This window comes from Acinonyx jubatus, chromosome E4, assembly GCF_027475565.1.
Source record: "Acinonyx jubatus isolate Ajub_Pintada_27869175 chromosome E4, VMU_Ajub_asm_v1.0, whole genome shotgun sequence".
Lineage (NCBI taxonomy): Eukaryota > Metazoa > Chordata > Mammalia > Carnivora > Felidae > Acinonyx > Acinonyx jubatus.
Window position 1 is genome coordinate 62,329,853 of NC_069395.1, and position 27,240 is coordinate 62,357,092.

Here is a 27,240-nt window from a genome sequence, read left to right on the forward strand (position 1 = left end):
TAGCCATGGTATCAGCCCAGCTTGTCAGTGTATCTCCTGTGCCCATCCAGGGTTTCCAGCAAATAGTAATTGCTGACCAATAAGGAATTCGTGAATGAATGAATGCATTAAGTGAGTGAATGAGTGCCTAACTGGAGTTCACAAATAGACTGAAGTGTCAGAATACCGATTGTTTAAAAAACTGTGAGCTACAAAAAGGAAAAAAGATAAAAACAAAAAGTAGGTCATGATATTACATTATGTTAAATATTTGTTAAAATACCGTTTTTAGAAAGCTATCTGAAACTTGCACAGCAGGCTATACATTCTAAAAATAATTAGTGATATTATCTTACAGCCAGAAAAATATTTTGTTCTATTGCTCCTCCTAACATTTTCCACCATTTTTCTTCCTGATTAGAGACTACTGCACCAGACCCAGCAACTGAACATCCACATCAGAGTGGCTAAGTCTTACCACCATCATCTGCCTCATCATCATTGTCCTTATTACTGGTTTTCCCAGCTATTTCCTTCCTTCTTAACCAGACTGAGCTGCAGAAGTAGACAGGTGCACGTTTGACACAATCACCTGTGGAAAACAAAATCTAAATCCAAGAAAAAGGGTCCAACTTTGGAAGTGGCAGGAAGGTGGAGAAGAAAATGATGGTGTGTGAGATGGTCCATGGAAAAATAGGCAGAATGACAGGATGAACTTGAGGTTGAAAACAATATAATTCAAATATTATTAAAAAGCCAAAGTACTTCCTTTTGCTAATGCAAATATTTATATGTCCTATGTAAATATTAAGCAAAGGCACAGGTAATTTAGTAGGAGATACATTTAGTTTGCATTACATTTAGTCTAAGCTATCTGCCACGTATCTATTTCAAAAACTACAAATCTTTAAGCATAAGAAATGGCAAGGACCAGACAGAAGGCTTGAGGAGGTGAAAAGCGTGTGCCCTGTGGTCAGTTACCTGGGTTCGAATCCTGACTCTCCAACTTATTATCAGTATAACCCAGATGAAGTGAGTCCCTCTGAAGGGGTTTCTTTCCATATACAATTGGATGATAATATAATAATGCCCACCACATAAAGCTGTCAGAAGGCTGAAATTATACAGTATGTATAGAGCAAGCAGCGTAGTTACCTGCACGCACTGTAGTGAGTGATCAATGTGTGTTAGAAATCACAATCACCAATCATTATCAGCCACAACGATCAACATTCAAATTCCAAAGAACTGAGGTCAAGGAAGGAAAAAGCAAAAGTCTTCAAATGCCTGCACTTGGTGCCCCATGCAAACAAAATCCACTCTTCAAAGGAAGGTACTAAAGCGGTTGAAGGAAGCATAGTTCCGGAAGGATGAGTAAGGAAAAGGCTCTACAGGTGAAAGTTTAAGAGTCAGGAGAACACTGGCCTAGAACAGTTTTGGTCTGAAGAGATTTCAAAGGCAAAGCAAAACAAGAATGACGGATACAGCCATAGGACAACCTTAAAGAAATTAGGAGCCTTGCAAAGTGCTCAGAGCTAAGATAAAGGCGTGGAAGCCTGACTACAAAATGAGAAAGTCAATGGGGCGCCTGGGTGGCTTAGTCGGTTAAGTGTCCAACTTCAGCTCGGGTCATGATATCACAGTTTGTGAGTTCAAACCCCGTGTTGGGCTCTGGGCTGACAGCTCAGAGCCTGGAGCCTGCTTCAGATTCTGTGTCTCCCTCTCTCTCTGCCCCTCCCCACTCACACTCTGTCTCTCTCTCTCAAAAATAAACATTTAAAAAAAATTGTTTTTAATTAAGAAACAAGGCACACGCTGGTTTGAAACAAAGCAAAACAGAGACAGGTACAAAGATCTCAAGATTCACCTACTTTAAAAAACCTCAAGGGGCGCCAGCTGGCTCAATCAGAAGAGCATGTGACTCTTGATCTCAGGGTTGTGAGTTCGAGCCCCATCTTGAGTGTAGACATTATTTAAATAATCTTTAAAAAAAGAAAAAAGAAGAACCTCAAATTCCACCTGATTCCATTCAGACCAGTGCCACCCACACATTTTGCTACTGTCTTTCCACCTTCCCAAAGAACAGTGCCCGTGTGACAGGCACTTCATGGCCATTTACAGACACTAAATGCCCAGTGGCACCCTTGAACAGCACAGGTCAACTGTTACGTGAACACAGAGCAGCGGTCTCTCCAGCACCACCTCTCACCAGCCCCTTCCTCACAGGCTCTCTCCAGCCCTACAGAGCTTTCCCTTCCAGAAAGGTCTAGAGTCCATCCTGTCACACTCTGGCTGGGCCCCTCCCAGGGACCTGCTTCCCGTCATACGGTAACAAGTCCCTCTGCCTCTCGGCTGCAGTCGCGGCTTTTACTTCTTCACAGCCTCTCGGAACCTGTTCCAGACTCCTGCATACAAGGTATGTACGTGAGCTTGGCCAAGCCACTTTCCCCCTCCGTGCCTCAGTCTACTCACCTCAGGAGACTGTGAGGTCACTCCAAGTGCGGAATAGCATGCTGGGCAAGTAGCAACTATTGAATAAAGGATTAGCTCCCTTGCTTATTCCCTGACCCCGACTCTAGGTGGAGAGCCTTTTGAGTGTTATCATCACAGCGTTTACCCAAGGTTGGGATCCACTGTATTTATTTGCTAAGGAAGGATGAAAAGTAGGCAAAGGAAAACAAACATGGAAAAGGAAGTAAAAGGCAAGAAAAGAGTGGACACTCAACACCGGGATGCTGGACAGAGTGAGCGAGAGGGAAAGGGTAGGTTTCCTTAATAAGACATTATAAAATAAAGCTGAACTCCTGTTTTAAGGATTTCAATACTTTCTCTTGAGCCCACAGAGATCCCACACTAATCAGGACGATGCTCAGGTCCACTGGGGTAAGCTACTGGGTGTCACGATGAGAATAATATTTTGCTATGAATCAAAAGGAAATGAAATCAAGGATCAAAATGACTCCTTGTCCGGATCTGGGAATAAGAAATTACGCCCAAATGTGGATCTGGGCGAAAGTAGGACACACTTGTAAATTATGAAAAAATTCCAAAACACTGAAGCACCCGGGTCCCCTCATACAAATTAGCTGTTCATTTTTAAATCACAGAGCGTGGTGTCAGGGCCGGAGATTAAGGTACGCCAGTCTGCCCGAAATGCATCGACTACATCTACAGCCCAAAGAAGTTAAAGAGCAGAAAGCGACGATGAATAGACTCTTCAGCAAAAAAGAAATGTTTGTTTTTGCAGGTTAGCACCACCATTTTTTTCACATTTGCATCCTTCTAGTTCTACTTGGTCTCCCCATTATGCAACAGTTCTTTACAATACAGCCAGCTACCCTGACAACTGGGTCCCTTTGCCAGAGTGGCTTTGTCTAAATCCTAAAGCTGTGCTTGGCTTTGCACGGGGCCCAGTGGCTGTCTGTGATCTGAATGCCAATGAAGAGTCAGACCCTGTTGTCTAACAAGCCAGAGACTAAAAGGTCTCTTTGGGGTCAACAAACTGTCTCGACTACTTTCATAAGCTTAAGAGACTGGAAAATGAAGCTGGAAATGCATCTTATTTCTTAGGAGGACAATAGGAAAAAGTATTAAGTGTTTAACATTCATCAGATACGTTTTAGGGCTTCAGCTTCAAATCAGAGGGGGTCTAGTCAACCTTCATGTGTAAATACGGTGCTTATTCTTTTAATAGGAATAAACTAAATTTTAAAGAAAAAGTGTAAATACATTTCACTTATATCAAATTTAAGGGTGTTTAGAGAATGTATATAACTTAAGACCATAGAAAAAACCTGTGTCCTAGTTCCCACTTGGAGGTCTGAACTGGTAACTGATCGAGGGAGATAAATGACAAATATAAAAATGGTAAACCATGACACTGCAAAACTTAGTCCTCGGCTGCAATCTAAGAAATGTAAAACTACCTAACTCTAAAGAGCCAATTTCTAGCTAGGACCTACTTGAAGGCAAATATTAAAAGGCTTTTAAAACACCCAACAGTCGAAGCAGAAAAACAGTTTCAAGTACACACTTCAACTGTTAATGAAAATAACACCTTCTTTTTGTTTGCTTAATCTGCCACTCAGCCCCTCATATACATTTCCTTGTAGTGTAGTACTCTGAGGGGCTCCTTTTTCCTTCCTTACAACTACGTGGCCACCTCTCTCATTTAAGCAATGCCACATTCTGTTTTACTTCCTGGATAGCTCTCATATTTCTGCATCATACTCTGTGGCCATATCCCTCACTCAGATCACCAGGATGGCGCACCGGGACTCCGGCAAGAGCCTCCTAACTGTTCCCCGGCCAGAGTGTTCCAGCAGGTCCACAGCACAACCCACATGCACAACTTCAACTGCTCTAAACACCACATTTTAGAAGGTAGAAACAAACAAGTGAACTTATTTTCAGTAACAGATCTTACTTAACCAAACACAGCCAAGATATTGTCATCTCAACAACCAATTTTAAAAAAAGAAGAAGATATTTTACACTCTGCCTTTTCCAAAGCATGAATTCAAAACCCAGCATGTATTTTATACCTACAGAACATCCCAATGTAGAGGTTACATTTTCAACAGCTTACATGAAATGTAATCTTACCAAAACAATACAGTTACAGGGAAGAGATTTTATACTGCTTCTGTTTTTAATTCAAATTAAACAGAATTCCAAATCTAGTCCCTCAGTCACAGCGGCCATGTTTCAAGCGCTCATGGCCACCTGTGGTTCCCGGCTCCTGCGCTGGATGGCAGATACCGGGCTTCGGTCTCTGGCCCTTCCAAATCCAGACTCAACACATTCAAACGTGCAAACCGTTCCCACCATCTACAGCTTAAACTCTTTGTCCACTTCTCAGTGATCTTCTGGCAAAACCCCACTTCTACAGCCAGCCTACGACACGGGATCCCCTTCTCTTTCCGGCCTCATCTGTCCCCACTTGCCGGCACCCTCCACTGGCCTGTGGTGTCAGCTCCACTGGACACTTCTCTTCCCCACCTGTTGACTGGCCACCTCTCGCATTTCCTTCCGGGTTCAACCAAGAGATCACGATCTCTTCTCAGATCCCTTCCTATTATGCGACACAAGCTCCTATGAGGCAGGAACCGTGTCACTCTTGTTCTGTATGCCTAGCATCTATCAAAACGCCTGGCACTGCATGGGCACTCAATAAATACGAATCCATCAGCGGACTGACTGGAGCTATTTGATGCATGCCCTCACTTAACGCGCATGGAAGGAAGACAAGAGTCCTCCAGTGATTCATTAACATGGTTTCACTGTCACAACCAGAAATACACTGACCATGGGACACTATGCTAAAATGAACTCTGAAACACCAAGACTCTCCACATTGGATTCTTCAGTAGCAACGAATACTGTGTGCCTAAGATTCTCCTGTGTCCCCTGAAAGGGTAGTGAAGGTCAGAGGGAAGCTTTCCCCCTGCTTCTTATGAGGGGAGTCCATTAACATAACTCAAGGCTTCCTTCTCTCCCTTTACTCACTCTAATTCTGGTGAGATGCAGTGATTTTTCTGGTGGAGAGATTGGGGGGAGGGGGAACACCTGGGTGTGCAGAATTAAGCCCAGTGCCTTCTTCTTCCTTTTGAAGCCAGCCTGCTGCAGAAAATGCAAATGTGCCTTTGTTCCTACATGTAAGAGACCAGCAAACTAACTAACCACAGGAAGCCTGTAGCCGGTTTTTCTAAATAAAGTTTTATTGGAACACAGCTCCACCCATTACTTAAATATTGCCTAAGGCTGCTTTCTTGCACTACAGTCACAGAGTTGAGTGGCTACAGTGGTGACCGAAACCATAGGGCCTACAAAGATATCTCAGGGGAGGCCTGGGTGCCTCAGTCAGTTAAGCATCTGACTCTTGACTTCGGCTCAGGTCATGATCTCGCGGTTCGTGGGATTGAGCCCCACGTTGGCTCTGCACTGACAGCACAGAGCCTACTTGGGATTCTCTCCCTCTCTCTGCCCCTCCCTGACTGGAGCACACACGGGTTTTCTCTTTCCCTCTCAAATAAATTAAAAAAAAAAAAACATTTTAAAAACTCCTTAAAATTTTTTTTAAAAAGGTATTTTAGTATCTGTCCCTGTGCAGAAACAAATCCATGCAATATGTCTCACTCTTAATGCCTGTAATGCACTTAGGAAGATCTGCAATTCTATCAGCAAGTCACCAGGCTCTCATACTAAGACTTCCAATTTAATCCTTACTAGTGATATGCTTTGGCCTCCATCTTTACTTTTCATTTCAAATATTGTGTACGAGGCCAGATAACGAGTACTTATTTACACTGTGGCCTGTACACTTCATCTTTGTAAATTTTCTAGGCATAGTTATTAAGTTCTGGGTACAAAAGTTCCAAGGGACGAGCCTCAGGGAAGCACTTGTTTAAGCGAGGAAGTACTTGGAAATCTGTTTTCTGAAGGAAACGCTGGCCCTACATCTGGGAAAAGTAGCTCATTAATGTTAACTTCATCACACCCAGAACTGTGTTTTCTCCTGTTTTCAGTGATGGCCACCAGCACTCCAAACTGCAGCCTCGTTCAAGGAAGACCCACAGAGCCGCAGGCCGCATCTGGCGCCCGCCCTCACAGCCACTGCAGGACACGGAGCTCCACAGAGACCGTGCCGGGACTCTCACTCAGGAAAATGATTCTATGTGGGGCAAAGGAGAGCCTAAAGAAGCCAGCAGGCAAAATGTCATCGTGCGCATTCCTTGTGCAGACTTGCTGGGAGGGGCACAGGAGGAAGAGCCCGGAGAGGTGGAAGACCATGTCTGCCAAAGACAAAGGACAACTTGAAGACATGGCAAAGCTGGACGGGGCCCATCATGAAAGACAAATGAAGACTCATCTCCCTCCTAAGGGGGGGGGACCAAAGCAAGAAGATCAAGGACCCCAATGCACCCAGGAGGCCTCCTTCAGCCTTTTTCTCATTTTGTTCTGAGTGTTGCCCCAAAATGGAAGGAGAACATCCTGGTCTATGCAGTGTTGACACTGCGAAGAAACGGAGAGACGTGGAAGAACTCGGCTAAGTGTGGCCTTAGGAAGAGACGGTGGCCAAACTGAAGGAAAAATCTCGAAAAGATGAGGCTGCATGCCGAGCTAAAGAAGACTTGATGAGGCAAAAAAGGGAGTCACCGTCACCGGCAAGGCTGAAAAAGCAAAAAAAAAAGGAAGGAAGGTGAAGAAGAGGATGATGGAGAAGTTGTTTCCAGCGAAGGTTTTCCCCTTGTCTGTAAAGCATCTAAACCCCGTGGATCCAACTCACTCTTTTTAAAGAAAAAACCTGCAACGCAAGGCTGTGTAAGATTTGTTTCTGAACTGCACAGTATCTTTTTCTTCGTATAGTTCCCACGCTAGCAAACTTGTCTTCAGACAGCCCGGTCCTGGTGGCACGTCCGACAGCCACCAACCTTGCCTGCTACAACTTGAGCAGGTTCCTGTTGGTGCCCAGCACACCCTACTTGTTTGTGGGGATGGAAGGTTTTCGTCTTCAGCCGCCTCTGATGTAGCTTCTATGAGATGACTGTTGTTCTGAATACCACTCTGCAAACTCACAGACACACACACACACACACACACACACACACACACACACACACACACAAGCTGCCACTGTTTGTTGACATTCTGATTGCTTCTAAGTAAATACAATTTCTTGTATTAAAAAAAGAAAAGACTTAGAGTGTTAAGTTTTCATGTCATGCCCTTTGTTTTAAGAAAACATACAGTCCCTGTATTTTTTCTGTAAAAAAAAAAAATAGTCTTTGGACATTATTGATTCTTGTTTCCTTGCATGGTTCCCTTCCTCTTGAAACAAATCAAATGACACAAAAAGTGGCATTAGATCTATTTCCTATTTCCAAGAACACCAGTAAAAGACTATTGTAATAACTTATTAAAGAGCATTTATCTTTGTTTCCCATACTGATGCTGTTTAACTAAAACCTTTCAGTCAGTGACAGTCTTACCACACATACCTGTGAAAATGGATGTGCAAGAACATTAATCTTGACAATAACTATAAAGAGGTTAAACAGAGGGAATGAAGGTCTTCCTACAAGTTGATAGAACATGGTCCAACAATAATCCTTCACAAAATATTTAAATAGGTCAGTGAGAGTGTTGCATATTTTTATCACATGCTTTTTATTCATTTCAATTTTGTCCTCTCATTTCCCCGTTGTTATGGAGCTCGCATTGCCAAAGTTTTCTACTAATGTTGTTTGAGTAATTTAATACAAGAAGGTTAGCAGACCAGATGATATATAAAATGCCTCTGACGTCCATACTAACTCAGGTTTACATTTGGTTGCTGGGAATTCTTTCTAAAGCAAAACCAAGAGTAAGACATAAACAAATGAGAGTTTTTCAAAGAAATTGCTTTTGTGCAAAAAAATTAAAATGGTAGTTGAAGATGAAAGATGCTTTTTTTTAATAAAATATTTTTCATCTCAACTAGGCCATGACTTCTTTGTAGTCACAATATTCAGTAAATACTTAAAGACTACCACACTTATTTCATAATCTGTCAATCTATTCTGGGACACGTGCCTCCTATGAGAGTTGTCACCTCGCTAAGTTGAAAATTTAAAAATATTTTTTAAAAAAGTGAACCAGTTAAGATCACATAAAGTTGAGATTCTATGTAAATGATAAATACATCTCTTAGGGAATCAGAAAGAAAGTGTCTGCTTTTCTGTTTTCTTCTCTTTTGGTCCTATAGCAAAACAAATTCTGGTCTTCCTGCTTTTCTCATTAGAAACTTTTCTCCCCTTAAGATGATGTATCCTCTGAACTCTAGTATTTAAGAAAGACAGCAAGCATTCTGTTCACCAAAGCCTGTACATAAAAATATGTCAGGGTTTCAGAGTATCTTTTGGAAAAAGTGTTATTAGACCATTTACTGAAACGAAACTGTACTTAGCGAATACAGTTAGCGAATATAGACAGCTCCCGCAGACAAGTGTTGGCCGGCTTCATGCATGACTTTGGCGCACACGGCCCCCAAGGTCACAGGGGTGAGAGGAAAGATCAAGTGGGGGAAGTACACTGCCTCAGCCCAAAATGACACATAATACTTTCCCTCACAGTCCATTGGCCAGAAACTGGCTATTTGGATCCAACGTAAGTGCCTGGAAAGCTGGAAAATGTAAGGAACACATGGAAAAGTTAGTCTGCGCCTCCGAAACACAGCTCTCAAAGACTGCTCAAGGAAATCTCAAATTCTGTGTTAAAAGATAAGGTTCTAATTGACCTTTACTAAAACTAAAATTAGATCGACTTTACATACATTTTCTACAATGGCTGGTATTTGTTTCCTGGGAAAACAGTGGATGCTGTTTCTTTAAACTACCTCATTTTGATAGTTCCCCCCACCCACCCAAAATTGTATCAGTAGTCTTAAGAACACTTAAAAGATAAGCATTTAAAATGAATTTTATGGTTTGAAATACAGAAAGCAGTTTCATTAAGCTAGAAAAGATTTTCAAAGATTTCCACAATTTATCAAATACGGTATTAGCGCAAGTGAGGACACCCAATGTTTTAGACACTATCTAATTTGCAACGTCCCTGACCTAAGGTTTAATTAATTTTAAAGTGCGTTTACATACAGTGTCATACAATTATTTTAGGACTCCAGATGAATAGCAAACATATTTTTAAAAAGTGCTCAACTTCAGTAGTCATCAGGGAAATAAAAACTGAAACCACAATGCCATATCACCAGGAAGACTGAAAAACGAAAAAGACAATCTCAAGTGCTGGTAAAGAGATGGAACAAATGGAACTCTCAAAAACCGCTACTGGGAATATAAAGAAGCAACATTTCAATGTCAACTGTACTTCGATTAAAAAAGAAAAAGAACCAACATTTCTGGAAAGTGTCTAGCAGGAGCTACAAGATAAGCTGAACATACGCACTCCCTGCCATCCACTAGTCCCACCTCTAGTATGCACCCAACAGAAATCTGTACATAGCACACCAAAAGACATGCAGCCCAAGAGTAAAAATAACCCAAATATGCAACAGAACAGATAAGTTGTGGCCCAGTCACACTACAGAAACATTGTGTAATAAGAGACATGAATGAACTATCTTCACATGCAACAACACAGATGAATCTCATGAATGCAGCCTTGAAAATAAAGCCAATGGATTCCATATTCAAAAGCAAGTAAAACTGTTTCTAGTGTAAAAGCCAGGTATGCTTGGTGGAGGGCACTGACTTGGACAGGTAGGAGGGAAAGGTTTAGAAGGTAGTGGTAATGTTCTGTTTCTTTGTATGGGTGTTCGTGACATGGCAGATTTACTTGGTGAAAATTCACAAAAGGGTATTTGTACAACCTTTCACTTTCCAGTCTGTATCTCATACTTTAAGAAGTTTACCTTAAAAAAATTATTACTGGTAACAGGAACAGAACCTCTTCATTTGTTATATTTTGCACCATCATTTTTAGTTCCAATATTCCTTACTATGGTAAATGGTAATTTTTGAAACGGCTCTTCTAGTCAACATGTAGGAATCACATTTGTTATAACTACACTTCTTACTCATTAAAATCCTTACTCAGTGGGGCGCCTGGCTGGCTCAGTTGGCTGAGTGACCATCTCTTGATTTCTGCTCAGGTCATAATCTCAGGGTCATGGGGTCAAGTCCCATATTGGGCTCTACGCTGACAGTCAGGAGCTTGCTTGGGATTCCCTCCCTTTCCCTCTGCGCCTCCGTCCCTCTCTCTTTCTCTCTCTCTCAAAAATAAATAAACTTAAAAAAATGTTTTTTAAATCCTTACTCTTTAAAAATATTTTTTATTAACTTCTCAAAAAGATTTTTCTTGTGCAAGTAATGTGGGAGATATTCAAATTTTTTTGTAATGAACCTGTTGAAGAATTCAGTTCTAACATAAAAATATGGGCCCTAAGTATATAAGAAAATAAAATATGACACCAAAGACATTGATATCACACCATGTTAACACATGTGGGACTTCAGACATAATTTAGGCCAATCCCTCTTATTTTACAAAAACAGGCAAAGTGATTTACCCAAGGTCACAAAAATAAGTGTAATAGATATTAGTATTCAGCTCTCCAGAATGAGTTTATTATTCTTACCTCTAAACTATTCTCCTGCCCACTTAATCGTGGATACTAGAAACGAAAATTTTACTACACAAAGGAATTTCCTACTGGATGATTTTGAAGTTGCATTTAGTGAACTCAAGACCTATAATAATCATATAAAGTGAGCATCCAGAGCAGTGTTCTTCATGAAAATACCTTTTTAAGACCCAGTAAGACTTATGTGGTAATCATTTCACAATATATACAAACATCAAATTAGAACAACGTACACTTGAAACTGTTACATGTCAATTAAACCTCAATAAAAATGCATTAAGTAGATCCCAAAAACTTAAATTTAGCAAGTCTGCGTTGACTCTAGAACAGAACTCTTTTGCAACCCATTGCAAAAATACAAAATCCCGGGGCGCCTGGGTGGCTCAGTCGGTTGAGCGGTCGGCTTCGGCTCAGGTCATGATCTCGCGGTCCGTGAGTTCGAGCCCCGCGTCAGGCTCTGTGCTGACAGCTCAGAGCCTGGAGCCTGTTTCAGATTCTGTGTCTCCCTCTCTCTGCCCCTCCCCCATTCATGCTCTGTCTCTCTCTGTCTCAAAAATAAGTAAACGTTAAAAAAAATTTTAAAAAAAATACAAATTCCCAATGCGGAATGAAAAGGAAAGATCTTCCGGGTTCAATGGATGATTTTTCACTTTGCTTTGTTTTCTATTTCCAGGTAGCCCTAGTTGAGTACTCTTTTCACTAAATTCAAAATACAGGTAGTACCTTCTGGTCAAACATGTTTCTCATGTATTTTATAGTAGTTTAATACCCATCCCTAACTTGGCCTATGAGTCCCGCATCTTCCCCAACCTCCCTAACTTGGCCTATGAGTCCCGCATCTTCCCCGACCTTCTCAATGAGAGCTGTGTTACACATTTTCATAATATACAAATCATATCCTATTTAATTATTAGGTTAAAATGTATCCCAGGGGGCACCTGGGTGGCTCAGTTGGTTAAGCATCCAACTCTTGATCTCAGCTCATGTCATGACCTCACGGGTTTGTGGGTTCAAGCCCCACATCAGGCTCTGTGCTGACAGTGCAGAGCCTGCTTGGGATTCTCTCTCTCCCTCTCTCTCTGCCCCTGTCCCTGCTTGTGTGCGCTCTCTCTCTCTCTCTCAAATAAACATTTACAAAATATAAATAAAATAAAAATAAATAAAATGTATTCCACCTTTACATTCCAATGAAGTAAACATGATTTGTCTTTAGTACTTTTTCCTCTAAATAATACCAATATAAGCCTACATTTGATAAAGCTAGTTAAAGTTAAAACAAAAACGAAAAACCTTTAGAGACTATTTTATTAACCAGCATGTCACTGAGTTAGTAAGTTATTAACTGCCTACCACTTGCTTATGTTATCTGCACCCCCAGCTTTTCATTAGAGAATACAGGGAGAGATGAGGAAATTTCAAAATCTGGTAACTGGGCCACCGTCAGAAATGCAGACTGAACATCTGATTCTGAGTCTGTCTCAAATTAACGCTCTACAGAGAAAAAGAGTCGTCCCATGATCTCTGAAAATATTTACCGCTGTTGGGATTTTAAAACATTCATCAAGAAAATGGGTTTATTAAAGATAGTGAGGCATCAGAGAAGACAGAGGTAGAAATACAGAGATGGAGACCAGAAGAGAGGAGAGAAGGAAGAAGAGAAGGGAGAAGGAGAAGCACCAAGACCTTGCCCTTGAAAATCTCCAGCAAACTTTATTCATGTACTCATGAAAAAGAAGCAGGGAGAACAGAGTTGATAAAGAAGGCATCATCAGAGATTGAACAGGGGGTGGGGGTGGGGGGGAGGTGAGGGGGACCAGGACAGGAAAAAAACAACTGCAAGCTGCTGAACTGAGCTTAAAAACAATCATCAAAGGGGGCTTTGGGAGCTCACCAGCTGCAAAGGTTTTGTATTAGGCTGTGACCCCATTGGGAGGATGGACGCCCCTAAATAATGATGTCAAAAGAGTTTTTACATGCCCAGGAAGCTATTCCAAGCAAACAAAAATCTACATTGGTTCCTAATGGAGGTTAAGACCTTGGGGGATTATAGATAGAGAGCGTAGATGGCTATTATCTAAATAAACTTATTGTTCCCAGCACAACAAAAGAATATATTCCTAAAAAAGGATTTGCGGTATGTTCACCATAAAGCTCCAAACAAAAAAATGAAATGAACACCCGCTCTTTGCAGGAATGTACCAACACTGTCAGAAGTTTCATGGCAAAGTGAATTTTAGAATAGAAAAGTAATTAATTACAGAATAACTTCCAAGGGAATTTAACTCGCGGAGCATTTCTGCATCCCACCTTCCATGCTTTCTTATCACATAGGCAGTAGTAATTCATTACGACTGGGGCAACACACTTCTGAGGAATTCTGATCAGAATTCTGATGGCACCGATGGGAGGTTCTCACTGGCCCCTGTGTTAGCCTTCCATCCAATACGCCTCAGTAAAGGCAACACATTCGTGGTCATTTGTCCAAAACAGCAAATTTTTTCTTGTTGTTGTTTTTGGCAAGAGACATGAAAGATTAAAGGAAGACATCCTCAGTTCATAAAGCAAACTATCACCTAACAACATCTGCTCTTAAAAACCAGCAAAAAATTAAGTTGTTTTTTCTCCCCCCAGTGGTACGCACAATTCTCAAAGCAAGCTGCAACGGCATCTTCCGCCTATTTGTGGTTCTTCCAAATTTAATATATACGTCTCTTTCTTTGTAGTTCACTGAGCTTGTGCCACGGGTTCTGTTCCTGGCCACCTAATGCAAAGGGCTTTCCTGATTAGCATCTGTTGATTATAATGATGTTAGCAAACAGATGCCTTTTCAAACGAAAAGGTTAATATTACATAGAAGTATTACAGAACACAACCTTAAAATATAAACTGACTTTGTCCACAGACACAGTCTGTGAATAAAATTCAAAAAGGGATAAACTTAAGACAGTGTACTTCAGTGTATAAGTATTCTGCAAAATGATTTAAGGTCATAATTAATCACAAGGTACAAAGGGTCACCAGTGAAATGAGGTATGTAAAAAGCGCAGGGACACGTGGTTGGTTGGACATAGTCCCATGAAAACAAAAACGTGATACTATGCTTTTTCTACCATAACAACCTTCAAATCGTTTTATATTGAGACCTGACGGTTCTGGAACAATCTCTCCTCAATCAAATGAAGGAAAAATGAACACAAGTAGAAAGACAAGAACATAAATAGACCCTATAAAATATATATCGTGCCAGGGTGTTGTTTATCTGCGTTTCTGAGGAAGTCAACATGGTTTGTTAGTCTGTCTGTTTTCACATGCTTGTCTAGTAATTGTATTGCACAGCTGTCCAAAATAGTTCGAAGGTTTTGAAAGCACCAAGTTGGAAGACCTTGTGGGTAGGCAAGGAAGTTGGATTAGCTCCCTAAACATAGCTCCTTTATCTGAGCTTGAAGATAAAGAGGCAAAATTGAACTTGGTGATCCTATCTGGTTGAGAGAGAAAACAAGAATAGGGTTTAAAAAAAAAAAAAAAAAAGAAAGAGAGCCAGACAGAAATGGTATTCTTCCTTACAGTTGAGACCAGAAAGGTTCACATAAAGCAAAACTTTACAAGCTATGGTGCAGTCAAGGACAATGGTGACAGCTTAGCTTCATGGATGCTTGTAAAACTTCATTAATCCCTGTAAAACCAGAACCAACCTAGCAGACAAATAACTAAAACAGTATTAAGGAAAGAGGACGGTTTCACTGACTTTGATGTAGAATTTCAGAAAATTTTAAAGTTCACTGGAGGAATATTACTATTCAGTATGATTAATTTAGCAAAAATAAGTCAATAAGGCAAAGTAGTCTTAACCACATGAATCTTTCAGGGTTTGCTTTTGTTCAAAGGAGGTATTCTCTCAAGATGTAGGTTTAAAATAAGATACCCAGACAATACAGAATCAATCTGCATAAACTCTTAAAGATTGCCTGTTTATGCATGTCTGCCTTTCAAAGCCTTGCATTTTGAAGAGTAAGGTGGCCAGGCTAGCCTTGCCATGTGAGTCAGAGCGACATCTAGTGGCAGCTCCGCTGAACAGTGCACGTTTGGTGCTCCATGTGCCGTAAACACCGAAGGATCCGGTACCTAGCACGTGGCAGGCGCTGGAACACTACTGCAGAATCAGCTACTCCACCATGAATACTTTGGGCTAATATCCCAATTTCCCCGTTCCTACTGAACCTCCTCCTTCCTTTCCCGCCATTTTCCAGGCGTCCATTCTTCCTGTTTTCTTAGTCTGTAAGCTCCCCTCCCCGCCCCACCCCACCCCCAACTCTCACCCTCTTGTCTCATTCTCTAGGGACTCCTTGGTCAGTCTGTATTTTTCTCATCTGCTTTTTCTTTCACTGTACACATCTGATCAATCTCCACCCTGTGTCTTTTGTAGAATCTGTTTTCTGTAGGACTGTTCTGAATATGGCTGTATTAAGTCATGGAACTACGCCAAACGAAACGACCATAATTCATGCAGCCGTGGGAAATTAACTTAATTCATCTCCAGTTGACTGACCATCTATCAAGTCAAACTGATAGATGATTATTTACCAAAAGCCATCATGTTACATCTTTTTCACCCTTATACAAACCCCTCTACCCAAACTCTATCTCCCTCATCCTGTAATAAACTTACTTCCCAGAAAACATGGAAATTATTGAATGTAAGTAACCCCAACTTCCCAACTCTGCATTTGAAGCAGACACTTAATTGGAAAACTTTCTCTTTCTCTCTCTCTCAAAGGAGGACATATATATCCCCCTTGTCGAGGGCTAGCCTTATTCTCGTGTCCCATTTTTATTGTTATCTGTCTTTAAAACTTGGTTACGGCAATGATTATCTCTCTTGAACCCTCAAAATTTCCCCTCTGTATTCTGACTCCTTCCCTACAACCTATGAACATGCCCACCCCATCCAAACATCATCTTTATCTTTCTTTGACCTGTTTGAATCTATTCTCTTTTTATCAAAGAATAACTCAAAAGAATAATCTATAGTGTCTTTCTTCATTTCTTCGATATCCATTCACCACCCAACCAAAACTCCACTGGCTCCAGGGAATGGCAAGGGAACCCACCTACAGAAGCCTGGCTGGCTAATCACAGCCAGCTGCTGAGCCAGGGCTGATGCTGTGTGGAGTCCTAATCAGTGCTGGTTGGCAGGCTGCTGTTTTATTATTTAACATAGCTGGAAGTTTCTTTACTTCTCGTACAAAATCAAAAATCACTGAATGAGAGAACATTTTCAACTAAGAAAAAAATCTACTCAATACTGAAAAGTATTAAAAAATGTGACACTTATCCAAAACAAGCATATAAGCACCTGAAAGGTACATCTAGTTAAGTGATATGGCACAGCATTTTAAAGAGCCCTGAAATGCTGAACTAATTATAGTAACCATGAGCAATGCTTTCTGAACAGCTCTGATTCTGAAATGAACATTCTTTGTATCTGATGATACCAATTCAGCCCTTTTTGTGGTCGATGCTATAAATGTTACGGAAATTATGTACTGCCCATGTTCATTACCTAAATTTCACATAATAATAGGTTTGTTAAATTAATTTTTCCCTAAAATAGATAAAACAATTATTCTTTATTAAGGATTAATCACTTGCCAAAATTAATTGTCTAAAACAACCTCATTTCAATTACACACTAGTCTTAGATCTGGTATTTTCAACTTTTTGTTTCTTTAAATTTTACACTTTAAATTTTTAAATAACAGAAACAATTTTGCAGGTAGTTGCCTGGTTTATAAGTGGTCTGCACTCTTTAAGTTCATTGGTACCTTCTGGACACTTCGACCATTTTATTCCAGAGAATAATGCTATAAATAGTGGTTAAATTTGAGGATGTCATCAAAGGTCTATTTAACTCAATTAAGTAGTACTAATCAGTACCAGCTAAACCAGCCTTAAATCTAGGTCCCTGGAATGGAGGGTGGGGAAAAGGAAGTTAAAGTTTTTAACACTCTTTCCAGGCGCAGAATTCACCGTAATCAAATACCTGAAATGGGCAAATGTACCCTTGGCATAATTCCTACATCCTTTCTCAAATACAAGCTTTTCTCCCATATCCTGCTGTTATTTCTACCAGTTTCATGGTCTTCACCCCTCTCGCATCATGTCATACCATCTTGATCTGCCTTAACTTCCCCAAATGCCCCGTATTTCAAAATTTACTTCTTCCTTCTACCAACATCTGATCTCAGCAGGCAACAAGAATGCAACCTGATTCAAAGGAATAGGTGAAAAGATTGGTCTAAACCTTTTAAAAGATAATTTTACAAAATAATGATAACAACAGGGGAAGAGGAGCGTTACAGTGTAGAAAACTAGTAGGCACTACTTTAATCAAGTGATCAAAGCTAACATCACTAGTAATGGGATAAATCGAAACTGAACACCACCCCAGAGGATACAAGGACACAGCAGCTCTTTTGTGACATTGCCAAAAACGTACAACCTGAATCTCACAGTGAAAAAAACATCAGACAACCCCAAATTGAGGGATGTTCTACAAAATAACTGGTATGTAATCTTCAAAAGCATCAGAACCATAAAAGTAAAGATGGTGGAGCCATTCAGGCTAAATGAGACTGAACTTACTTGACAACTAAATGCAGTGCAAGATTTTGCATTAGAAATTTCTCAACAAAAAACATTATTGGAAGAACCGGCAAAATCTGAAAAGGGCCTGGTTATTCAGTAGTAGTGAGTGACGTAAGAATATCTATTTCTTGACTTAAAAGTTAAGTCTTCATATAGGAGAATGTCCTTTGTAAAAAAAAAAAAAAAAAAAAAAAAAAAATCCACAAAAGCATTCAGGAGTAATGGAGTGTCTTGCATCCAAATGGACTGGGAAAGAAAAGCTTCTGAGTTATTCTTACAACTTTTCTGTAAGTTTGGAATTATTTCAAAATATAAGCGAAAAATAAAGAAAATGTAAAGGTTTTTACACTTGCATTCCCTTTTGCATTCTGATGCAGCTTTATCTAACAATTACAGCTGTTAATAGGTTTTGGAAATGTATTTCATTCATTCATTCATTCATTCATTCATTCATTCTTCACGCAACAAACACGGAGTGCCTTACTCTGTCACAGGCACTGTGAACACCACAGGAAAAAGTGGAGGAAAATCCCTGCTTTCATGGAGCTTATATTTGATGGGTGAGAAGCAAGTGGAGTGTATAGTACGTTAAATACGGGTAAGTGCCAAGGAGAAAAACAGAACAGGGAGAGGACTGAAGCTTTAGATAAGGGAGCCTGGGACAACATCACCGAGAACTTTTTTTTTTTTAACTCACGACCCTGAGATCAAGACCTAAGCTGAGATCAAGAGTCAGACACTTAATGGACTGAGCCACCCAGGTGCTCCGAAGTAACTTTTCAGAAAAACTGAAGAGATGTGTGGGTACCTGGGGGCGGGGGTGGCAAGATGGTAGAGAGATTTCTTGACGTAGGGAACAGGAAGGCTTGAGATGGGGACAGGCCTGATGTGCCCCTGGAACAGTCAGAGCATGAACGAGGGAGCAACTGCTAGGAAAAAGTCAGAGAGGTGATGAGGAGCCCCTCGTCATCTACAGCCTTGTGGATCCCACAGAGGACTCTGGCGTTTACTCTGAGCGAGGTGGGAGGCCACAGGAGGCTGCTGAGCACAGAAGCCACGTCATTTGTCTTAAGTTGTAGTAAGATCACTGAGGCTACTGCTGGAAAACGGAATAGAGGAGGACAGGGGCAGTGGATGAGAGTTAACGATCAAATCTCACTTCTCCACAACCGCCGGCCCCATGTGATGACATACAATGAAGCAGGATGAAAGATTATTATAGAGGGACCTTGCACTTGCTCAGCCTGCAGGTGAAGGATCGACACTGCCTACGCCCCAGGAGCCTTCCCCACGTGCCTTCTCGGCTCGCATCCCCTACAGGTATAAACGCTCTCCTACTGTTATGGTATTAACTTACCTAGTTTTTATTAGTGTCAGCACCCAGCTCTGTGTCCCTAAACAACAACGTTTCCTGCGTATGGAGTTCTTACACATTGGAATAGGACTTTATGCATCGTCTCTACCTCACTTCTCTCTCAAAACTAGGCTGGTGCGATTCTTCCCTGTTTAGTGTAGCTTTGGTCCGTTACTTTTCTTTGCTGTACCGTATTCCACTGTGTGACTGCACCACGACTCATTTATCCATTCTCCCGCACACGGGCATCTGTTTCCAGTTGCTTGTTATCTCAAGCAACACTCCTCTGAACATCCCTTACGCGTGTCTCCATGGGAAACAGGCACACATCTGAGGGTTTCTATCCAGGAGTTGAATTACTAAGTCAGAGGGTCTGCACGTCCTCAGCTTCACTAGATCAAGACAAGCTGTTCTAGGTGTACCACTGTTCATTTCGCCAGTATCTCCAACCTTGGATATTATCATGACTTCTAATTGTTGCCAACACGGTGCATGTGTGTAGACACTGTCTTACGGTGATTTTTATTTGTCATCTCTCTGATTGCTGAGGATTGGTTTTTTGTTTTTGTTTTTGTTTTTTACATTTGTCATTCTTTCATTTCTTCTGATACCTAAGATCTTTCATCAGGAAGTGTGACACTGAGCACATCCACATTTTGCAAACCATCCCCCCCCCCACCCATTTCCAGAGCTCCTTTCATTTTGCAAAACTGGAACTCTGTACCCATTAAACAGTAACTGCCCCCCCGCCCCTGGCCCCAGCCACTGGCAACCACCATTCCACTTCTTATCTTTAGGAATCTGACTACTCTAGGCACTTCACATAAGTGGGATGGGCTCCTACAGTGCCCGTCCTCGGAGGCCAGGGCTGTGTTGCACTCCCTGCGTGACCACCTGCAAAAACCAAAGAAGGGCATCAGTCAGGTACTGAAGGACTAGACTTTAGTTACTGATAAGGCTGCCATCACACTAGGTGCACCTCCCCAAATGGAGCCCCTCCCACTGCCTAGGTGCTCAACCAATATTGCTTGACTGATTGGATGAATGAACGGTGGAGGACAGCTGGCTGAGGCCAGACTCCGCTCCCATTCAGGCAAGCCCGTTTACTTCACCCTTGCTTTAAGTTGTTACTGAATCCCAAATGTCAAGTTTAAACCTTAGGAGCTGACAGAACATCTTCCCTGGCTCCTGAAAATTCAGTCAGTCAAGGAACCCCAGTTTATGATTTCTCAAATCCCTGGGATCCTCTGACAGTCAGCTGCAGCACCCGTATGCACAATGAGGGGTGTGTCCCAGTTACCTAGATGGCTGGGCCCAAATAAGACCACAGCCAACCTCCCGTGACTGTAATCCAAGACCTAATGATCTTTCTCGGCTTTATCCTCAGCCACTTAGACATACAAAGTGATATACTAATACAAGGCACACCGTACTCTGCCTGAGAAGCAGTTAGCATTAGCTATCTAGAAAGAAACAGCAGTTAACTTAAAGACGTAATTTTTTCAAAGACAGTTAGGTGAGTGTATTTCAAGGAATACAATATCTAAGCATTTTAAGAAATGTATTAAATATTTATTTTATTGTTAACGCCAAAATGTCTTGAATTTTGGTTCCTTAATCCAGGAATCTTTGTTTGACTGAACTCCTGATACTAATCCCAACCTGGTATCTCGTAAGAAATTACAATGCTAGGGCAATTTCTTTAAGTCAAAATAATAGGTTTTTGTCAGTATACCTGGTGATTGCAAATGAATAAAGCATTCTACTTTAAATAATATGAAATGAAAAAATTTTTAATGTTATTAAAATTAATTTTTCGGCGTGCCTGGGTGGCTCAGTCGGCTGAGTGTCTGACTTCAGGTCAGGTCACGATCTCACAGTTTCATGAGTTTGAGCCCTGCGTTGGGCTCTGTGCTGACAGCTCGGAGCCTGGAGCCTGATTCAGATTCTGTGTCTCCCTCTCTGTTCCTCCCCCGCCTGCATTCTGTCTGTCTCTTTCTCTCTCTCAAAAGTAAATAAAGATTTGAAAAAATTTTTTTAATTAATTTTTGATTCCTAGAGGGAAAAAAATAATCATTTATTCTCAGGCTACACTGCTGATCATCTGTTCTCAAAATCTTTCATGTCAACAGAAAATACTAAAATAAAATCATAAACAATGATTTTACTATATATGTTTTTGTAATTGCCAACTCTGAGACTCCTATGTAATGATTTGATCAAGCTAACACACCATTTTCCAGAAACAAGATTTTTAGAGAAAGGGAGATAATGTCAAAATTATCTTTTTTATCTGACTTATGTATAATCCATGATCTACCCTCTACAGATGGCTACGAAAGCATCCAAAAAAATGTTTCTATGTGACAGAGTGCATCAAGCGCCACAAAATGGACTGTTTTCCATACTATTAATAAGACTATTAACAGACTTCCTCTCAAACTCTTCTTTTCAATCTTAAGTCCCTTCAAGACTCATTAAGCAATTCCAGAAAATAAGCAGGATATGTGAATGGTTAACACTGACCTCGCACATGTGGCAATGCAAATTATGCATGGCAAGGTAGAGATGTTAACACTGTATTTAAAATGTAAATCTCCTAATCTTCCAAAATCACTCACTCACTGTTCCAGAAACATTTCTAGAACTAACCACAGCTTTCAGGATTGGAGCCAAGTATTTTATAGTGAATTTTAATGTTGGCTTATAGATCTGATATCTGTCATTTACTTACTTTATGACATAAAGACAGACTTATCAGAACAGAAAATATTTTAACAACTTATGAAAGCAAAAAAAAAATGCTATTTCTAAGTGTAATTACTCAATTATGAAATCAAATATCAAATTTTCCTACTGAATAAAAAATTATCTTTCTAGTCTTCATTAAATACTGCCTACTAGCTACAGAGAATTATATGAATTACTTTAATAAAAAATGATCCCACTTAAAGTTTACTGTTGTTGATTATCAATAATACCAATCATTTAATTTCTAAATCACCATTTTACTCTACTGAAGCTCCTATAAGTTTTAAATAATAAATAAACAGCCTATCCATGATGATTTTGTTTCTGGAGATTCTAATCATTTCTAATAATTGCACCAACTAAATTATTTAAAGTTTATACTCCCAGAACAAATCCCCAGTTACTTTTCATACTGGTAAGCTGTATTTCAGGGAATTCTGCTATCTTAAAACTGAGTGTCACAAATTTCATAAATTTTTTTCAAGGAGGGAAAAGCTAGCGCATTCCTGTGAATTACTTGAAAGTTCACCTTTATTATTTAACTTAAGACGAGGTCAGAGACCACCAGGAACAAAATATTCTAGCAGTCCCCTCAGAGGTATGTGTCTTCAATCCCATTGGCTAAAAGCATGCCAATTAACAAGAGAAATTTTACAGCAGATTTAGAACAAGAAAGAATTCATAGAACAGATGTCCATACCAAAATTCTTCATAGGACACTCAAATTTAAATGAAAACCATTATGGTAATATCAAAAAAGTTTAGTAAATCAATTTAGAAGGTTTCTAGACAAGTTAGACCCTCTAAGTGCACACAGATTTTTAAAGTAAGTATATCCAAGAATACAACAATATTCTGAATAGTGTCTGGAGTAGAGATCAAAGGAATGTGACAGCTTACCTCCTTAATAATTCTAGAATTTACCTATCATCTCTCCTTTCAGGTTTAAAATTAAATTCCCTTTCAGCATATCTCCTCTTAGACACAAATAGGACTTGTGTTTTAATGTCAGTGGATCTGGAAGCACACAGCCTCCACTAACTTTCATTTCATCCACCTCCTGGCACAACAGTAAGACTGAGGCATCCCCTGCCCCTCACCCACCCACCCCAGCCACTGGCTCCACAGCACAATCAGGAGAGCTTTCACCCTGAACTCTTATTTCACCGCAGATGGCTTGGAAGGATGGTTACACAACTGTGCATGACGCACCAGCTTACAATCCTATATTTTGGTAAAAAACCCAACCTTTACAAAATGAAAACCATAAGTCACTACCTAAAATGGTCTCTATTTGCAAAATTCTGAACTCAAAATTTCCACCACCAATGGTTAATTCCTTTCTTAATGTGCTGTCATCATCAAGCAATATTCAGAAGATAAAATTGGAAGGGAGGAAATTAGTCAAAATGCAAATAGTGAATCCTCCTGAGAGACAAGTACTGCTAAACGTTTAAAGTAAGCCCTTATATGTGCTGCAAAGCAAAGGTATAACTATCTAACATTTCTCCCTGGCCCTCGTTCAAGGGCAATATGAGTTCAACAATGTATAGGAGACCATAATTCCCCACACACTGAGTTTACTCAGTCAGATAAGCATGCTTGTGCATGTTGAGAGAAAAAATGATTGGCTGTGGTTTTAAGAAAACCTTTTACTAAAATTTATGCCAACTTAGAATAGAATTACATGTTCACGTTAACATTTTAAATATAAATCATTAAATCCTGAGTACTGACCTCCAGAAAGCAAGATTAGTTTAAAAATACACTGTAACAAAGAACTGTAATGAAAGAAAAACACCAAAAAAGTCTATATTTAACTGGCTGCTCAGTCATTAGAAAGGTGCCCCATTACCACCATATGTTACTCAAATATGTTATCACACCTACAATTTCATCATATGTCTCCCAAGAAATTAATTAGTTCTAACTTTTTCAACTTTGACAAAAACGTCTGCATCAGTCAGATTACCAGCTACTGCAAACATTTCAAAATTCAAAGCTTTCTTCAGCTTATATTTAACCTTTTAATTACTATTAATGATTTAGCAACATTTAGAACAGCATTCATTAGACAGATGTCTAATTCTACAATTTTGAATAATGTAAAGTCATTTATACATATATTTACTTTTGGTGCACATTTGCTCAGTAATTTTTAAAAATAAAATTAATCGAAGGTCCAAAACCATATACTGATACTTCATTTCACAGCTGCATTTAGCGTAAAGAAGAAAATACTTAAAATTTTCACTTTCTGTAAATATTTAGAAACTCACAAGAAGGTGAGATCACATAATTTACAATAAATAAATTCTACAATTAACACTGCTCCAAATTACAAGAAAGATATCTGAAAGAACATGTTCATTTGAAAGGGACTTTACAAGCTACCATCAGTAAAAAAGAAAGAAAAAGCAGAGAAAGTGACAAGGCAGAGAATTTTCATAAATACTCTCTCTACCAAATTTTTTTTAACGGGGGAAAAGAAAACAGTCCTGTTTGATTCAAAATCACCAGCGGAGGCGATCCTCAACCATGTAAACCAGCTTCCGTCTCCACTCGTTTATTTAAACTACCCTGTAAAGGCTACCACACTTTCTAAGTATTCATTCAGTAAACATGTGTTGAGCGGTGAGGGAAACAGACAAACTCCTGCTCTCACAGAGCTTACATTCTAATGGGAATGAAAGGGAAAACAGACATAGTAAATGAGTGGCAGAAGTAAGTCTGAGTGAGTAAATAGTATTTTAGTAGTGCCATGTGCTAATGTCTCCTTGACTCCCTGGTTAACCAAACAAAAATCCAACAAATCACAAGCAACAAAAGCTTGCAGTGGCTTCAGGAAAGCCATGGGTAACACGAGTGAGTCCTTCAGTGAACCAAACTGACAACATAAGGGATCATCTACCACTCGTCTCTATCCAGTAAGGAATGAGATTTCCGTTCTGAAGTTACCACTTAGGTTGAAGAAGGGGTTCAGGTTGATCAGAATGAACCTGCTGGGAACCGCCAGGAACACCTGCTGGGGGCTCTCACTCCTTTCTTGGTAGAGGACTACCCCACTCCCCCCGCCCCCCCTTGCTTTTGCCCCCTGCTAAGGAAAACGGCACCTGCACACTGCACAGTTTTTGAGCTGAAAAAAACAAAAAACAGAAACCTTAGAAATATCAAGTGTCCTCCAGGAAGCTTTCTTTGCCCTCCTCAAGGAGATTTAAGCATTTCCACCTCTTTACTCCTATCATGCATAAAAAGCAGGAACTGATGCTCTTATTTGTTTGTGTTCCCAGAACCTGTCTTAAGTCTGGCACAGGAGTCTGACTGGACTTTTCGCTAATACAAGCACAGTTTTAGAAAGATTATTCTGGTAGCAATAAAGCCAAGATTCAAAGTCTGAGGTAACTCGGATTACGTACATTATGTAGACATGCGCTGCTCTCAGCTCAGGTGGAGGGAGTGTGCCCATTCACATTCGATGAATGTTTATCAAGGTCTTGCCACGTACAAGGTTAAATAAGAGGACGCAAAAATGTAAGAGACTGACATGGTCCACACCATCATATAGGGTTTCTCCAGGGAGAAAGACCCATAATAAGAAAGAAAATAAAGAATAATTTTAGTCTGCAGTAAGTTTTATAATGGAAATTTACAGAGTACATTGAAACTCTTGTCACTTCATCAGAAACTCGAAGTTGAGACTACTGTATACAGGAAGCATCCTCAGGAAAAGACAAGACCTTAGGTGGATATATTGCAGGAATACAGGGAAAGAGATTAGAAAGTTAATTCAAATCAATTAGCTTTTAATGAATATTACAATGTCTCATGCACCTTGATGCAAGCATGAATAAAACCCCACGTTAGCCCCTGAAGACCTGAAATTCTAATGAGGGAGAGGCACATAAGTAGATCATCTTGACTGGACAACATGTGAGGTTTGTGGAATCACAGAAAGAGCACTTCACTGACCTGAAAGTAGTTAGGAAGTTTTCCAAACGGAAAAACAAAACAAAACAAAATTGAATAAACAATAATAACAAAATGCAAATAACTTACACATTTTAAAGGAAGAATTAACAGGACAAGATAATGGAAAGGAGACTGAGGCAAGAGGAAGATAAGAACATTTCCAGGCTAGTGATTTGAAGAAGCCGCCTAGTGATATCAGTAAAGGAAAACTGAAGGGGAATCGGTATTAAAAAGAAGACGGACTCAGTTCTGAAGATCCCAACTGATGAATACACTAGGATATCCACAGGAACTTTTAAAATATTCAACTAGGACATAATAGGTTCTTTCATTCACAAGTAACAAATATCTGCGATTCACTCTAACACACAGATAATGTATCAGACGGCCAAGGGAGAGGAGCAAAGTGCCTGCAGAGAGGTCAAAAGAGGCCCACCCACAGAGTAAGGATGGGATACAGTAACATTCTGAGGGTCTCAACAGAAAACGTGTCAGTGAAAGAGCGCTCCAATGCAGGGATGAACCATGCAGGGATGAACCAAGAATGTCAAATGTCAAGGAAGCCAAGAGAGGGGTGTGTCCGATAAGGAGTGGGCAGTAATCGGCATTACATGATACAAACACTCTTAGGAAGGCAAAAGAGGGGCGCCTGGGTGGCGCAGTCGGTTAAGCGTCCGACTTCAGCCAGGTCACGATCTCGCCGTCCGTGAGTTCGAGCCCCGCGTCGGGCTCTGGGCTGATGGCTCAGAGCCTGGAGCCTGTTTCCGATTCTGTGTCTCCCTCTCTCTCTGCCCCTCCCCCGTTCATGCTCTGTCTCTCTCTGTCCCAAAAATAAATAAACGTTGAAAAAAAAAAAAAAAGAAGGCAAAAGAGTCAAGGCCACTGAATATGGTTAAACAGAGGTAATTACTGTAGAGTTTGATCATGTGTTAAGTCCTAGTTGATCACAATTAATCACAATTAGTTGTGCACAAGACTACTGTGCACAGGACTATGCACAATTAGTTGTGCATAGGAGCATAAGAAATAATACATTAACCATATTCTTGTAACATCAATTTATTAATTTATAAGCATATCTAATATTTATTAGAAGAAATGAATGTATAAGCAAATTTTAAAAATTATATAAAGGAGGGGCGCCTGGGTAGCACAGTCGGTTAAGTGTCTGACTCTTGATTTCATGATTTCAGTTACGATCTCACAGTTTGTGGGTTCAAGCCCCATGTCGGCCTCTGCATTGACAGCACGGAGCCTGCTTAGGGGTCTCACTCTTTTCCAATCTCTCTGCTCCTCCCCCACTTCCCTCTTCTCTCTGTCTCTCTCTCTATCTCTTTCTCTCTGTCTCTCTCTCTCTCTCTCTCTCTCTCTCTCTCTAATAAACTATTTAAAAACTGTA

The 27,240-nt window shown here is 40.3% G+C and overlaps 1 protein-coding gene, 1 long non-coding RNA gene and 1 pseudogene across 3 annotated transcripts in view; 1 reads left to right on the forward strand and 2 right to left on the reverse strand.

Moving 5' to 3' along the window:
- AKT3 (AKT serine/threonine kinase 3) overlaps positions 1-27,240 on the reverse strand; it is a 306,189-nt gene that overhangs the window by 210,311 nt on the left and 68,638 nt on the right. The window lies entirely within an intron of this gene.
- On the forward strand, positions 6,419-7,276 carry LOC128313102 (high mobility group protein B1-like; annotated as a pseudogene).
- Positions 7,483-12,573, reverse strand: LOC128313034 (uncharacterized). The gene is made up of 2 exons (XR_008293147.1): positions 11,972-12,573; positions 7,483-11,932 (listed from the first exon to the last, which is right to left on the reverse strand). It is a non-coding gene; the product is annotated as an uncharacterized LOC128313034 (long non-coding RNA).